Source organism: Dipodomys merriami, unplaced genomic scaffold (genome assembly GCF_024711535.1).
Source record: "Dipodomys merriami isolate MVZ:Mamm:240054 unplaced genomic scaffold, mDipMer1.0.p SCAF_5, whole genome shotgun sequence".
NCBI classification, from domain to species: Eukaryota; Metazoa; Chordata; class Mammalia; order Rodentia; family Heteromyidae; genus Dipodomys; species Dipodomys merriami.
Window position 1 is genome coordinate 73,333,059 of NW_027206068.1, and position 14,953 is coordinate 73,348,011.

At 38.2% G+C, this 14,953-nt stretch overlaps 1 protein-coding gene across 1 annotated transcript in view; it reads left to right on the forward strand.

The window, feature by feature from the left end:
• Cntnap2 (contactin associated protein 2) overlaps nucleotides 1–14,953 on the forward strand; it is a 1,671,549-nt gene that overhangs the window by 988,906 nt on the left and 667,690 nt on the right. The gene's annotated exons all lie outside the window — the stretch shown is intronic.

Consider the following 14,953-nt stretch of genomic DNA (forward strand, 5'->3'; position numbering starts at 1 on the left):
GATTCATAGAGCACCTACTCCTTGCTGGAGGGGATGGTGGTCAATGAGCTAGCACTGGCATGGAAGCAGGCAAGCGTCTATTCTCATGGACGGTATAGTCCAATGAGGGCAGACTGGTAAGAAACAAAAATCCAGGAGGAATATAACCAAACTGTGACACACAAAGGAGAAAAAAGGGAGGGGGTGACAGAAATAATGATGGTCATGATTTCAATTTGAAAAGTTAGTAAAAAGAGTTATACACAAGCGTATTCGCTAAAGAATGTATATGCAGGGAAGAATTCCAATGATGCAATTTCTTTGAACAACTCACAGAGAGTCTAAAATAATGAAAATGAGGAATCTGGAAGTTGAGGTGTCTGGGTGGGGGAGTCCAGGGAAGGGTGCTAGACAAATAAAGAGAGGAGGAGTGTGCAGTACATATGTTCAGTGTATGTATATATGCAAGTGGAACTAAGGAAACGGAGAGGCGGGGTTGGGAGAATGATGGGTGAGATTGATCACAAATGGACATGTCGAATTGAATCCCCTTCATACAACTACATAAAGATCAATTTTTAAAACATGAAAAGAGAGCTTCGAAAATGACTTGTTAGGCAAGAAATACTATACACAGGAGCACATGCTCTTGGGAAGATGGAAGGAAATAGTGCATTAGGGGAAAAAAAGGAGGGTATGTGCGGAGTTACTAAGAAAAGACCAACCATGCACGATGGGAGAATAAAAGAGAGGTGCTGACTCCAGGCCCCACCCCAGAGAAGTGAAAAGGAAGACAGTGAGTGTGAAAACATACACAACGGACCCTATTCTTCCTAAGGGAGTTGAGAATTCATCAGAGGCTATTGTAATGACATAGTAAAGATCACTCTGGTCTTTGTATTTTGGAGGCTGTCCAGTAAGAGAAAATCACAATGCAGGGGGAAAGTGATGATATCTGAAAATAGGATGAACATTGATGTGGATAGATGTAAAGAACAGGCCCAGAGTCTCCTGCTCAAAGTTTTGTTCATGGTTGAGGTAAAGGTAAGACAAAGGAAAGTATAAAGAATGACTTCAGGTCTCCAGTCATGAATAACTGAGCACACTGTGGTGTAATTCACTGAAATAGGGAGACAATCTGGAGGGACAGCACAAATATAAGAGTTTGCTCACATCCATTTTGCGACATCCCTGGTACAGCCAATGTCAGTGAGTTGGTGGTTGTCTATGCCTGCAGTTTTCCAAGGAAAACTCAACTTGACATGAAAGATTGAAGCCACCATAGAACCAAGGACTGAACCCTGAGGAATCCCAACACTTGTCACTAGGGCAGTGCAGGAAGGGCCAGGAAATGGAGTTCAACCCAGACCCATTCCATGAGTTCAAGTACACTAATAGGCCAGGAGATTGGGGTTATGGTTGCCTTTGTGACTACATGGGAGTGGATCTGAGATCGGAGTTGATTGAGGTGGAAAGGCCTTGCTTAAATGAACCGGTCAAGGATGTTGGCTATTGTAGACGGAAACTATTGTAGAATTAGGTCAGGGCCGGGAGGGGAATATGGAGCCTAAAAAGAAGGTTTTGTTCATTTTACAGGAATGCCTTTCTATAGAAGGACAGAATTGAGGAGAGGTAAAGAGTATATGATTCTCAGGGAAGTATTGGCTGTTGGAGATATACGTGAAAGAGAAGCTAGAATACAGAGCACAAGCATAGAGAAATGGTTCTTCCACGGATTGTTAGGGACTTGGAGCCTTTAGTGCTGTAGTTATGTATGTATAGTTCAAATAACTTTCCTTAACTCTTAATTATTTTTTTATTTGATAAAGTAATCAATGTCCCTGAATTTAAAAAAATAATATGAAAGGGCATACAGTAAATTGCAAACTTCCTTCTCCCACCTCAAATCCTCGCTAAGAAACCCACCTATTGGAGTATCTATTGTATAGCTTTCAAAAAATATTCTATTAACAGTCAGGTATTTATATTTAGATAGATACACATAACCAAATAGATCTTTCCTTTATCAGTCCCAGTTCTGAGAGGAAAGAGCTGTCTCCTTACATTCACCTAAAGGCAATTACTTAGATATGGGTAAGTTCCAAGGGCATACAGGAAGTTCAGAGACAGCAGCAGGGCCCAAGACAGCAACAACATACCTAGAACTATCCCCCAGCCTGGGCAGTGTGAGGAGCGAGAGATTGGAGACTCTGGAAGTATAGGCATAACAATAGGTTTTTACAAAGATGCTCTGAGAGAGTCATCACATTTTAACAGAAATATCTCTATCTCTATCTCTGTCTGGATCTCAATCTAGATGATATCTACAGACAGAGAGAAATAGCAGCACAAACTGGAAGGGAACAGCAGCTTCCCATTGAAAGACATAGGGTATCACAGGATCTAACCACAAAAACAGACTCTGTTCCCCCCACTCCCCCACCCCCTGCCACTGGGCTTTTACCAAGGGTTTTCTGTCTAGGCCCAGTGTGAAGCCAGGGGTCTTGAGATCACTGAGTGATAGCACCTCCTGGAGCTCAGAGCACTGGACAAGGGTGAAGAATGGGTTTTAGGACAAATGGAAGGGTCTGACCTGCATGCACCATCACAATCTTTCATTCTTCACCCAACATCAAGAGCAATCGCCACGTAAAACGCATGGAGGCATACTGCACACTTGATTGGTACAGTTTAAGTTCTTTGCCTGGCAATATATCTTAGAGATGGTACCTTATCAGTGGGCTTAGAGCCATCTCATCTCCTTAATGGCTGTCGGGGTTCAGATGTACCAGCAGCTTTAATTTATTATGACCATGTTCCTAACCCGTGGATATTTCTTTCACTTTTTATCTGTTACAAACAGTATTATACTAAACAATTAAGATTTTGTGAAAGTCCACTAATGTATCAATAGCATAAGTTCTGTCTGGATCACAACATATGCAAATTTGAAATTGATTCCAAACAATGTGAACCCCAAACAACGGAACAAGGGTTCCATTAAATATTAGAAACAGTCCGTGAACTACACTAAAATTTAATTTGTGCTTCTTTGATTATGAATGGCATTGAATAGTTTTCATATATTTAAATCATGCCTGTTTCCTTATGTGATTTATCTCATTTGGTCTTTTTGCTAATATTTCAGTAGAAATATTTTTATTGATTGTTAAGAATGCCCTACAGGATAAAGCAATTAGTACTTTCTTTGCAACATTAAGAATGCTTCTCATTTTGCCACTGATCTTTCAACATGATTATATTTGTTCATGCAACATTTTTTAATATACGTAGTCAAATTTATTGAATCCATCTGGAACCTGTTGTGTTTGGATTTTGTGTTTGCGCAAATTTTTTACTCTGTAATTAGAAATGCCTTCCAGTTAACAGATTATCCAAAAGTATGTACTGTAGTATATTTCCTGAAATATTTCATATATCTGAACTTCATCTCAGTGAATGAAGTAGAGAAATGAAATCTACCCCTTCTGAGATACTTAGCTGGTAGCCTTCTATGGTTTATTAAGTAATCCTTTCTCACAACTGTCAAATGCCACTGTTGACTTTTAATTTACATATGTCTTTGAATTTATTTCTAGATTTTCAAACCCACTGATCTATCTCTTATTTTACCAGAACTAGTTTATATTTATTATAGACCTATTAAGTATTTTATTGTCTACCAGCAATTTCAGGTCCAATTTCAGAATGTTCTGTAACTCTGAGTTTATTTTTACATGTAAATTTTTAGAATTCGTCAAATGCTACTCTAATTACCTGTGGCTGTGTTCTCCAAAGAAGGCTTGAGTTCCTTGGTTATTTTCTTTCTTCATAGCTTTGTCCTTTCCTCCTTTTCACATTTACCTCGATATCCTTTTTCTCTCCTACTATATGCTTAACCAAAACTTTTCTTTTTCTTTTTTTTTTGGGGGGGGGTCCAGTCGTGGGGCCTGAACTCTGGGCCTGGGCGCTGTCCTTCAGCTCTTCAGCTCAAGGCCAGCGCTCTACCACTTGAGCCACAGTGCCACTTCTGGCTTTTTTCTTTTTGCTTATGTGGTGCCGAGGAATCAAACAGGGCCTCATGCATGCAAGGCAAGCACTCTACCACTGAGCCACCTTCCCAGCCTCCCCAAAACTTTTCTTAATCTGCCTTTATTATAAGTAATCAAAGACTCAGCCACTGGTGGTGAAAATAAGCATGCCCATAATTTAAGTTGATACTTAAAGCACAAGTAGCTCACTGACATGAATTCCTGTGCATTGCCGATAATTTATATTTTTGATATAGTATTAGTCTAAATCCATTTTTTCTCTACATTTCCTATCTTGCATCCACTAAGGAGAGAGGTCAGGATAAGGTTTAGTAACTTTATACTTAGAGCAGTCAAGTTTATTTTCTTAAAACTTTTGATAGGACTTAAAGTTTCATATGTGTGTGTGTGTGTGTGTGTGTGTGTGTGTGTGTGTGTGTGTGTGTACAGAGTAAAGGTACTGTACAGAGGGGTTACAGTTACATGAGTAAAATAATGAGTACGTTTCTTATCAAGCATTCTTACCCCTTCCTTTGTTTTTCCCCTACCATCCTTCCTTCCCCACCTCCGTAGCTAAAGGTTCTCATAAAAATAAATTACAAAGGCTTCTAATAAACTAGATGCCGGTGGCTCAGGCCTGTAATCCTAGCTACTCAGGAGACTGAGATCTGATGATCACTAGACAGGAAATCCATGAGACTTTTATCTCCAACAAACTACTCAGAAAGAGCCAGAAGTGGTACTGTGACTCAAGTGATAGAGTGCTAGCCTTGAACAAAAGAAACTCAAGGACAGTGCCCAGGCCCAGAGTTCAAGCCCCAGGACCAGAAAAAAAAAGTTTCTAATAAAAAGAGATAGCTCAGACTGAACATGCCATTAGTTATGCTATTGGTTATTCTAAACACAGAATATACATAGCATTTTAATTAATTTATTGAATTAATTTGCCTCCAAGTAGTAGAACCATAATGCGACCACTCCTTAAGTCCCTTTGCTGCCTTGTATTCTCATTCTATTCCAGCTTTGTATGCTCTTCTACAGGGAGCAGTAAAACAACCATTTAGTTAACCTTCCCTTAATAGTTTCCCAGTCAAGTTTTTTCTACACCTTATTTGTTCATAATATCTTAAAAATACACTTATCAAGTAACCTTACTTTCTAAAGTCTCTTCTCATATGGCAAAACATGTTATAAATCACAAATAATTAAAATTATTCTTTTAGAATTCAAAATACTACAGCTGTACTTCAGATTTCTCTGAGGGTCTGCCTTTATTTTGCCTATAACTAAAGTTTCAGTCTCTTCAGGAGTGAATGGATTACACATCTTTACACAATTTCACAGATATTTTGTCTCTTGCAACAAGCCTTCTTTATTTAAGAACATATTTTATTATTATCTTTAAGTAGTTGTTCAAAGGAGTAGCCACTTAACAAGCAGCAACAAGGCAACAAGCCTTGAGAAAAGAAAGCTTAATTAAGTGAAGTATCATAGACCTCATGGGAAGTTCAAATGGCATAATTCTTTAGAAAGACTAAGTCAAAACCTAACAAAATCCGTACCAGGAAATGGGTTCTTGTAAGGGAAGTGGGGGGTGGGGGGTGGAATCAAGGGGAGAGGAGTAAATGAATGAAGGGGAAAAGAGAGGAGAATGTAGTCCAAACCACAAAAATTAAGAAAAATAAAGGAAGAGGTGGGCCAAAGTGGAGGGGGAAAATATTGAAGGGATGACAGGGATCAAGATGCACTGTATTCATAAACTGCTCTGTTGAATGAGACCTTCCTTGTACAACTACTTAAAGATAAAACATTCGGAAAAGAAAGAAAGCTTAACTAAATGACATGGTTTACAGTACAGAGTCGTACTCAATGAATATATATACTGAATGAATGACCAAAACTCTATTCTTCAGGAAAAGCCCTAATGGAACAACCACCACCTTTCCAATCTGAACTCACTCTCTGCCCATAACTTAAATGTCTCTTAGTTCAGATGTGTGCAGCTGTTAAGAACTATAAGACACTATCATATAACAACATCCACCAAGGGTCGTTCATCACAGTAAGAAGGAAAGATGCAGGTCACCAGCAGGTGGAGTAACACATCTCTGAAGCATTTGTGGTTTGTAAATCACATAGGATTTGAGCACATTTGTCTCTCACAACTGGTATGCCCAGATTCTTTATCAATTTGTCTTTGCCCTTGCTTCAGGCCTTCTCTTCAGAGGTTCATTTGCAAAAGGCAGTTGGGAGAAATAGCACATGGTTTTAAAAGGTAAATCCAAACAGTGTGCAGCATACCACCACTGCCTTGAACTGAGTCCCAGGAGCCCCTAACTTCAACAATGTCTGGGAAAGGTTACTCAGCTGGTGGCCATATGTGGCTATGGAAGGGGAATGCAGCTGTGGACCAACAATGCAGCATAACTAAGACTTCATCAGAACGACAGCTCTTTGCTTTTTGTCACTTGAAGACTGAGATTGTCTCCACATTCAAAGAGCCTGTCACCATAGCAAGGCAGAGATACTTGAGCACAAATAGGGGTTGACAGGAAGAAAAGGGACCAGGTTGCTCAGTAGATGTCACAACTCTATTCCTCACTCTTTACTCGAGTACAAAGTGCTCATGGACTCTGAAGCCACTCTATGTGTTTGCCCTTGCTTTCGCTCCTTGTAGAAAGAGGTTCTTTTCCTTCCTAGACCACTCAAATCTAAACTTTCTCTCGAAGACTGGCTTTTCCACGAGGCCATAGTGCCCTTTATACAGCAAAAGTCTGTTATCTTAGCTCCTCTCCTGTCTATTAGACACCGGGTATTATGGAGATCTGCCTGATGTGTTACCTTTCACAAGTAAGTATGGTCTCTGGAAGGTAATTTTTTTTATTTCTTTGTTTCTCCATAGTTTGTGATAGAGTGTCTTGCCTACAGCAGGGAAATAACTTATTAAAAGAACTTGCTGTTATTTATTTAGGTTGGATAGAGTTTGACCTGAAGACAGGTTGAAAAAGATTGCTGATCCTGTAGATTCTTCTCCTGTGAATACACAGTCTCTGTAAAGATGTTTTATTCATGGAGAATGCATTGTAAAAGGACAGCTCTAAGTAAATTAGCAAAGTCAGGTAAAGTGATCTCTGGCTTATTATACTAAAAGCACCTTACAGAGCAGAAATCCTAAGTTAAGATGCATATATTGTAGGATTAAAATTAGTGGTTATTATGGTTTGTATGGAAATGTGTGATTTTTATATTAAAGATAGTCCAGAGATGGTTGATTGTTTTCCAATGATAAAATTTTGACTAGATATAGGAGGACTTATCTACCTCTGTGCTTAAATATTTCCATAAATCGATACTTATTGAAGAAGAATCATCAACATAACATTTCTAAAATGTTAAATTATATAATAATTAAATGTTAAATTATTCCTGAGAATTATTATTTCTTTATTTGAAGAGTAGAAATATAAACAGTGCTGTATACTCCCATGAAAATATACTCCTGATTAAAGTTTAAACCTAATTAGTATGAAAATAGAAACGCTCTTGTTATTTAGAAGTAGCTCTTAAAGCTGGCACAAGTGACTCACACCAGTAATCTTAGCTACTCAGAGGCTGAGACCTGAGGATTGCACTTCAAAGCCAGCCTGGGCAGGAAAGTCCTTGAGATTCTCATCTCCAGTTCATTACAGAAAAAGCTGAATGTGGTGCTATGGCTCAAGGGGTAGACCACTAGCTTTGAGCAAAAGGGAAAGCCCTAAGACCAGCAAAAAAGAAAGAAAGAAGGAAAGAAAGAAAGAAAGAAAGAAAGAAAGAAAGAAAGAAAGAAAGAAAGAAAGAAAGAAAGAAAGAAAGAAAGAAAGAAAAAGAAAGAAAGAAAGAAAGAAAAAAAGAAAGAAAGTGAAAGGAAGGAAGGAAGGAAGGAAGGAAGGAAGACTGAAAACCAAGACTATGAACAATCCCATTCATGAATGCAAACACTGTATATAAATTTCATCCCCTAATAAGAAGACACAAAATTAGGTGCTGAGATATACAATATATAAAGCAAAATTCAAGAGCTAATTTATAGCATTGATGTAATAACACGTGAATCATTTTCTATAATTTCCCAGTAGTTCACAAAACAAACTCTCAATAACCTGCAAGCAGACTTTTTCCTTTTAAAGTTTGGAATGAGGCATGGATCTAAAAACAATTTAAATATCCTAGCCCTGGTGTGTGTCTGAGAATCAGATACAAGGAAAATCTGGAGTAGGATATTATTATATGTCCAAGACAATCACTTAAAAATCTCTAGGAAGGCCAACAAAAAATACAATTAGGAGAAATTGCTTATCAGATGAATTTGACCTTCCTAAATGCTGTTTTCCCTTCTCCTGCTTGCTCTTTCAATGAGCTGTTTCTCCTCTTACTTGGGGTCTGCAGAAAATGTAATGTTCTAGAGCCTTCTTACTCCAAAGGAGGTCCTTTCATAAAAGTTTCATGTTATTTCTATGAACATAAAAATTTTGCAAACACTGCTTTTGAGTACCAGGCCCTTATAAAATAAGTGACAGTGAACTATTATGATAAAACAACTATTAATCAAAATTTGGTACCATGTGATCACATCATCATGTGTATGTTGGTAGAAAAAAAAGTATTACTTGGCTTTATGTATCCAAATACAAGTGCAAAGGTAACACAGAGATATTACATTTTAATTTAAAATATATATATTTTAGCTTTCTTTGCTAAGCTAGGCTTTGGACCCAAGACATCGTGCATGTTAGACGAGTGCTCTTTTTATGCTCTATTTTACCTTTTTTTAGTGTGTGTGTGTGTGTGTGTGTGTGTGTGTGTGTGTGTGTGTGTGTGTGTGTGTGTGCGTGCCAATTCTTGAACTTGGGGCTTGGGTGCTATCCCTGAGCTTTTCTCTTCATGGATAGCACTCTACCATTTGAGCCAGAGCTCAACTTCTGGCTTTAAATATAAATAAATATATATATATATATATATGCATGTATATATACATATAATTAATCTTTAATAGTTGTACAAAGGAGTTGCCATTCACCAAATGTGTCTCGATCAATGTGATCCCTTTCAACATTCTCATCCACTCCTCCCAACCTATCCTTTTGCTTACTTAGTTTTAGGTTATATACTCAATCTTTTTGCAGTTTGTGTGTACAGTGCATCTTAGTCTGTGTCAGCACATCACCATCTTCTCCCTCTTTCCACCTACCCCTTCACTCGTATTCCTCTGTGGTGTATGCAATGAATTCTTACTGCCATTCTCCCCCCTTCTCCCCTCCATTCTTCTCCCCTTTTCCCCCCTTCACCCCTTCATTCTCCCCCCTTCTCCCCTTCATTCTTCTCCCTCTCTCCCGTGGGTCTCACTCTTCCCTCTTACAAGTTCCCATTGCACAGTACATTTGGTTGGGCTCTGACTTCATCTTTTTAAAGAATTATACTATCTGTGTTCTCGTTAGAATCGATTGCACTTCAGTTCATTCCTTTGTAACCCCTTGCTCACCACCCGTGTGTTTACTTGTAGATTTATGGGCATATTCTAATTATACAAATGAGGGAAACCATGCAGCCTGTGTTTCTCTGGGTCTAGATTACTTTGTTTAATATTATTTCCAAGTCTTTCCATTTCCTAGGAATGGTGCAATGTCATTCTTTCTGGTGGAAGCATAGAATTCCACTGTGTAGATATACCACATTTTCTTGATCTATTCATCCATTGAGGGACCTCTGGGCTGATATCTGGCTATCGTAAACAATGCTGCAATAAACATGGTTGTGTGTTCTTGTTTGTGGCCTATTAGATAAATGCCCAGGAGTGGAATTGCTGGGACATAGGGAAGATCTATGTCTAGTCCTTTGAATAACCTCTATATTGCTTTCTGGAGTGGTTGAACAAGTTTACTCTCCCACCAACAGTGTGGCTTTCCCTTTTGGCCACATCCCTGCCAGCATGTGTTATTGTTAGTTTTCTTGTTAATGGCCATTCTAACTAGGGTGAGAGAGAATCTCAGCATTATTTTGTTTTGCATTTCATTTATAGCCAGAGATGTTGAACATTGCTTCATGTGTCTATTGGCCATTCTTACTTCTTCTTCTGAGAAGTCTGTCTTCAAGTCATTAATCCATTTATTAATTTGGTGATTGTTTCTTTGATGATTTTTTGGAGAGGGTTAAGTATTTGAGTTCTTAGTATATTTTACATATGAGGCCCTTGTCTGATGTAGAGCTGGTGAAAATATCCCATTCTCTGGGCTTTCTATTTATCTTGCTAGCTATACCCTTTGCCATGTAGAAACCTTTCAGTGTGGTTCAATCCCTTAGTCCAGTCTTTCTTTGATTTGTTGTGATTCTGGATCTTTTCCTGGAAAATTTCAACTTGTACCTAAGGGCCTTATTGTTTCCCCTACCCCTTCCTGTAATATTTTAAGGGTTTTTGATCTTACATTGAGGTCTTTGATTCATTTTGAGTCAATTCTAGTCTGGCATGATATATAAGGATCTAGCTTCAATTTTCTGCATCTGTATAGCCAATTTTGCCAGAACCATTTGTTGAAGAGTCTGTCTTTCTTCCAACCTATATTTTTGGCTCCCTTATCAAAGATTAGGTGACCATAATTCTGTGGGTTCACTTCTGGGTCTATTCTGGGTCTATTCTGTTCCATTGGTCCTAGGGCCTATTCTTGTGCCAGTACCACGCTGTTTTTACTACTATGGCTTTGTCATAGAGTATGAAGTTTGGTGTTGATATTCCTTCAACACTGTTCTTTCTGGTAAGCAGTGCTTTGGCCATTTGTGGTCTTATGTTATTCCATGGAAGACAGGACTAGCATCAGGAAAGCTGCCTCATTTGTAATAGCCTAAAAGAAAATTCCTAGGAATTAGCTTAACCAAAGATGTGGAGGAATTCCCTTGTGAAAACTTCAAAAATTTGAAAAAAAAATTGAAGACTTAAGGAAATGGAAAGATATGCCATGTTCCTGGATTGGAAGATTGATGTTGTAGAAATGGCAGTACTGCCTAAAGCAATTTACATGTTCAATACAATGGCCATCAAAACCCAACAACATTCTTCAGTGAAGTTGAGAAAGCAATTCTCTTATGGCTTTTTGCTGGTTAATTGGAGACAAGAATCTCATGAACTTTCCTGCCTGGGCTGGCTTTGAACTGCAATCTTTAGATCTCAAACTCCTATGTAGCTAGATTACAGTTGTGAGCTACTGGCCTCAAAAAAAAAGCTTCAAAGTTCTTAAGATTTCCAGAGTACTCTGTTATTTTTGTCATACTAACATCATCTAGAAATGAAGTAAAATTTCCTCTGCTCTCACTATTTAGGTTAGTACTACCATAAACTTAGAAGTAAGATGCTATACACAAACAAATCTGGTTTCTTACATCGATGAATCCCAATTTTCTCAGTGCCTTGCGATTAAAATCAAGTATAGAAATAAAAGAGATGCTATGGGTAAAATAAAACCGCAGCTGTCCTCGGCAGCTCTGAATTGCGTTGTTGCACCCTTCCAAACAGCCCCACAGCCTGAGCTCATTCATTTTATCTTAAGTAATTGGTGGACATTTCAATTCTCCAAGTGTAGCTTTTGTCTCATATACTGGGGATACAAATAGGCTTCATTTAAAAAGAAATGCATTTTGATCTCAAGCACTTTGAAAAGCCATAACCGCAAGGATGATCTGAGCTGACTGTCTCTCAGACGCCAGGACTTCCTGGAGCAAGAGTAATTGCAAAGATCACTTTTTCTACAACCCTTGGTCACAACAAATTGACATCTGCCCTATGTGGTCCTGATTCCAGGCACGGCTTTTCCAAGTAGAAGCAGTCAAATCATTTTGTTTCATTTTTTATGGGAATCAAGGTTTTAAACTAGGCCATGCCATGAAACAAATTACACATTTCCTGTAGTCGGCTAGAAGAAATCATTTATTGTAGCAGAGTTTGGGCTTAAGAGCAAAATCATAGGTAAAAATAATCTATATTTCCCATTGTGAAAGATATTATAGGCTCTGAAGTAAAGTCTGAGTCCTTGGTAGTATTACTTGCTAGTTGTATTTTTGGGTTTTTTGTTGTTGTTGTTTGTTTCTATGTCATCAGTCAGGTACTTGCTCAGGCTGTCCGAGATACTTTGTTAGGCAAACAACTGTTAGATAAACATTCTTCACCATAGTTAAAAGAGATATATGTCCTATAAAATAATCACTAATAAGATGATTATATATTTTTAATGGTTCTATGGTCATACAAGAGAAGGGCTAAATAATTAGAAAGATTTAATCACTAACTTGATTTGCATTTTGTCCTCCTTGGTACTTGTCTTAATGGTTAAGATATATAATGGTAAGATACTAGATTTGAAATGGCATACTCATTGATTTGGAAATAAAATAGTTCCACCATTAAGGATTAATATGCCAATAGTCTGCATACAGAGGATGATAACTTTTAAATATGAATTCTAATAGTGGACATTAAAATAAGATATTAAGATACTCTCAGTAAGATTCCTCAACTTTCAAAGCAACCCAACACTGAATTTTAGCTGTATTCCATTAATTTTCTCTCTCATGGGTTGCATGCTCCCTTTCTTGGTACATATGCAATAATCTTTTCATCATAAAGATTGTTTAGAACACATTTAGATTTCAAGTTGGATTTCCTACACTGCTCAATACACTTCTGCACTACCTCTCCCTGAATTAATTGATGTAATGAGCTGAGGTAAATGACTTTTGTTATCACACTGAGCTAATCGTATGAACCCATAAAGAGGTCCAAAGTAAATATACCACACAAAGAGGTATCCCTCCTGAATGTCACAATTCAGACTCAAGAGCACTTTCGTTGCTTGTAATTTTGAAGCATCTATTCCTTTGCTTGCTGCCATGATGTGGAGGACAGCTGTCAGACAGAACCACGATAGAACCACAGACAGAACCCCCTCTGCTGTGGTTCCTGTTGGGAGTCTGTCTGTGGGCAGGGTCCCCGGTGGCACACACCCTTCCGTTGCTGCTTTCTCTCTCTTGCCTGGCTAGGACCACAGTTCAACATTGTAATCATAAAAATGCAGCGTCCCTTATAAGACCCAGGGGAAATGCTGTGTGCCCTTTGGTGAAGCCCTCTATACTCAGAGCTACTCTGGTACCAAGATCTCTATATCCTTTAATATCAAGTTCTTCCTGGCATTATATTTCATATGAATTTTTTCTCTTGCTCCAACCTCCATTTTAGTTACAGGGTCTTTAGAGAAGAACCATCTTGCAGCCTCTCTACAGCTGGAAGAAAAATAGGTGTCTCTGAAAGAAAGCGAATTTTCCATTTCTCATGATAATCCAAGGTTATTATTCTGTTTCTATGCTTCTCCAACCTAGTACTCTTTGTTTTTCTTTTTTCCCCTGTTCGTTCACTGATGTTCAATCTAAAGCTTCTAATTATACCAGAAATCTCCATGGGATTTCATCTACTTTCTCCCTGCCTTATGCCGTTTTTCATGTCTGCCTTCCCTTACTGTCCTCATATGTAATGTAACTTCCATAAGCAGTCAACACATTCAGGGACTGAACACAGTCTTACCCCTATGTTTCCTGTAGCCATGTGCCTATAGCGAGCTCTCAGTAAACATTTGTTGCCAGGATAAAGAGTTTATGTGGAATTGTGGTGGAAGAGCTCAACTTTATCGAGTCTGGGTGTTCCGTGTCACGCTGAGCCTTGCCCTGCTGCAAAGGGTTCTGGGCATAGTTGATGATAAACCATGGTTGGGGATTGAAGGATGTGGACTCAGAGACTACATCAGATTCTGTAGCAGGAAGCTACTAGGGCATTGTAGCTAAGGGTCTCTATACAGCCTGGCTTTCGATCAGTCCAGCAGCCTTGGCATATTGTTATGAATTCTGCCCCTTAAATTTGAGAGGAAATTGCTGGGTTTGAGTTTCCTATTAAAATGTAGAACTATTTTGAGAAGTCCTGTTAAGTCCCTGAGCATCTTAACCAGGAAGATGCCTTCTTAACAACAATAACAAAAACTAAAGCAAGTGTGTAAAGGATATGAATAAAGTAATTTGGGGGTTAGAAGATGGAGCCAGGATAAAGGAGTTTATATCATCCAACCAGAAATGTTTCAGACAATTTTCCAGCTTTGCTAATATTAAAGTAGAGTCAAGGTATGAAATTGTGCTATAAAAGCTGTGGTGCAGATAAATATAGCTCTTATTTATTGACCCTATAGTTCCTATCTTTTATTTATCTACTTTATGAGCATTGCCTTCAAAACCAATGTAGGTCATATACACAATGAAATTCCATTAAGCCATTAAAAAGGAGGAGATTCTGTTATTCACCATGGAGTACATGGAACTGAAGACCATTGTTAAGGACAATCAGCCACACATAGAAAGACAAGTATCACTCATCTAGAGAACCTTAAAATGTGTATCCCATAGAATCTGAGAGGAGAGCGGTAGTTACCGGAGTTTGGGAGGAGGACAAATGATCATGGAAAGCGAATTAGGAGTGCTATATAACAGTTAGTTATGAATAGAAGTTTTGGTGTGCTGTTACACATTAGTTAATTATAAAAATAAATTATTCTTTAACTCTCTTGCAAAGAGCTAAAGAAAATACTTTGAATATTTTTACCATAAGTAGAAACTATTCGAGGAGATAGATACCTTTAAATGAATCTAAGCATTAAACAATGTAAATATGCATGAACACATCACACCATGGGCCATTCGTATACACAGTTTTTATGTTTTCAATATTAGGTTAAACACAAGGACACCGGGGCAAGGGAGGTATGTGTGTATATTCTTATCAGGTTAGCCTACGTTCATCACAGTTGTCATGGCATTATTTCAAAAGCTGAAATTATTACGGAAAACTCGGTGCTAACTCTCCCTAAGATGGTGGTTCTTCTTTA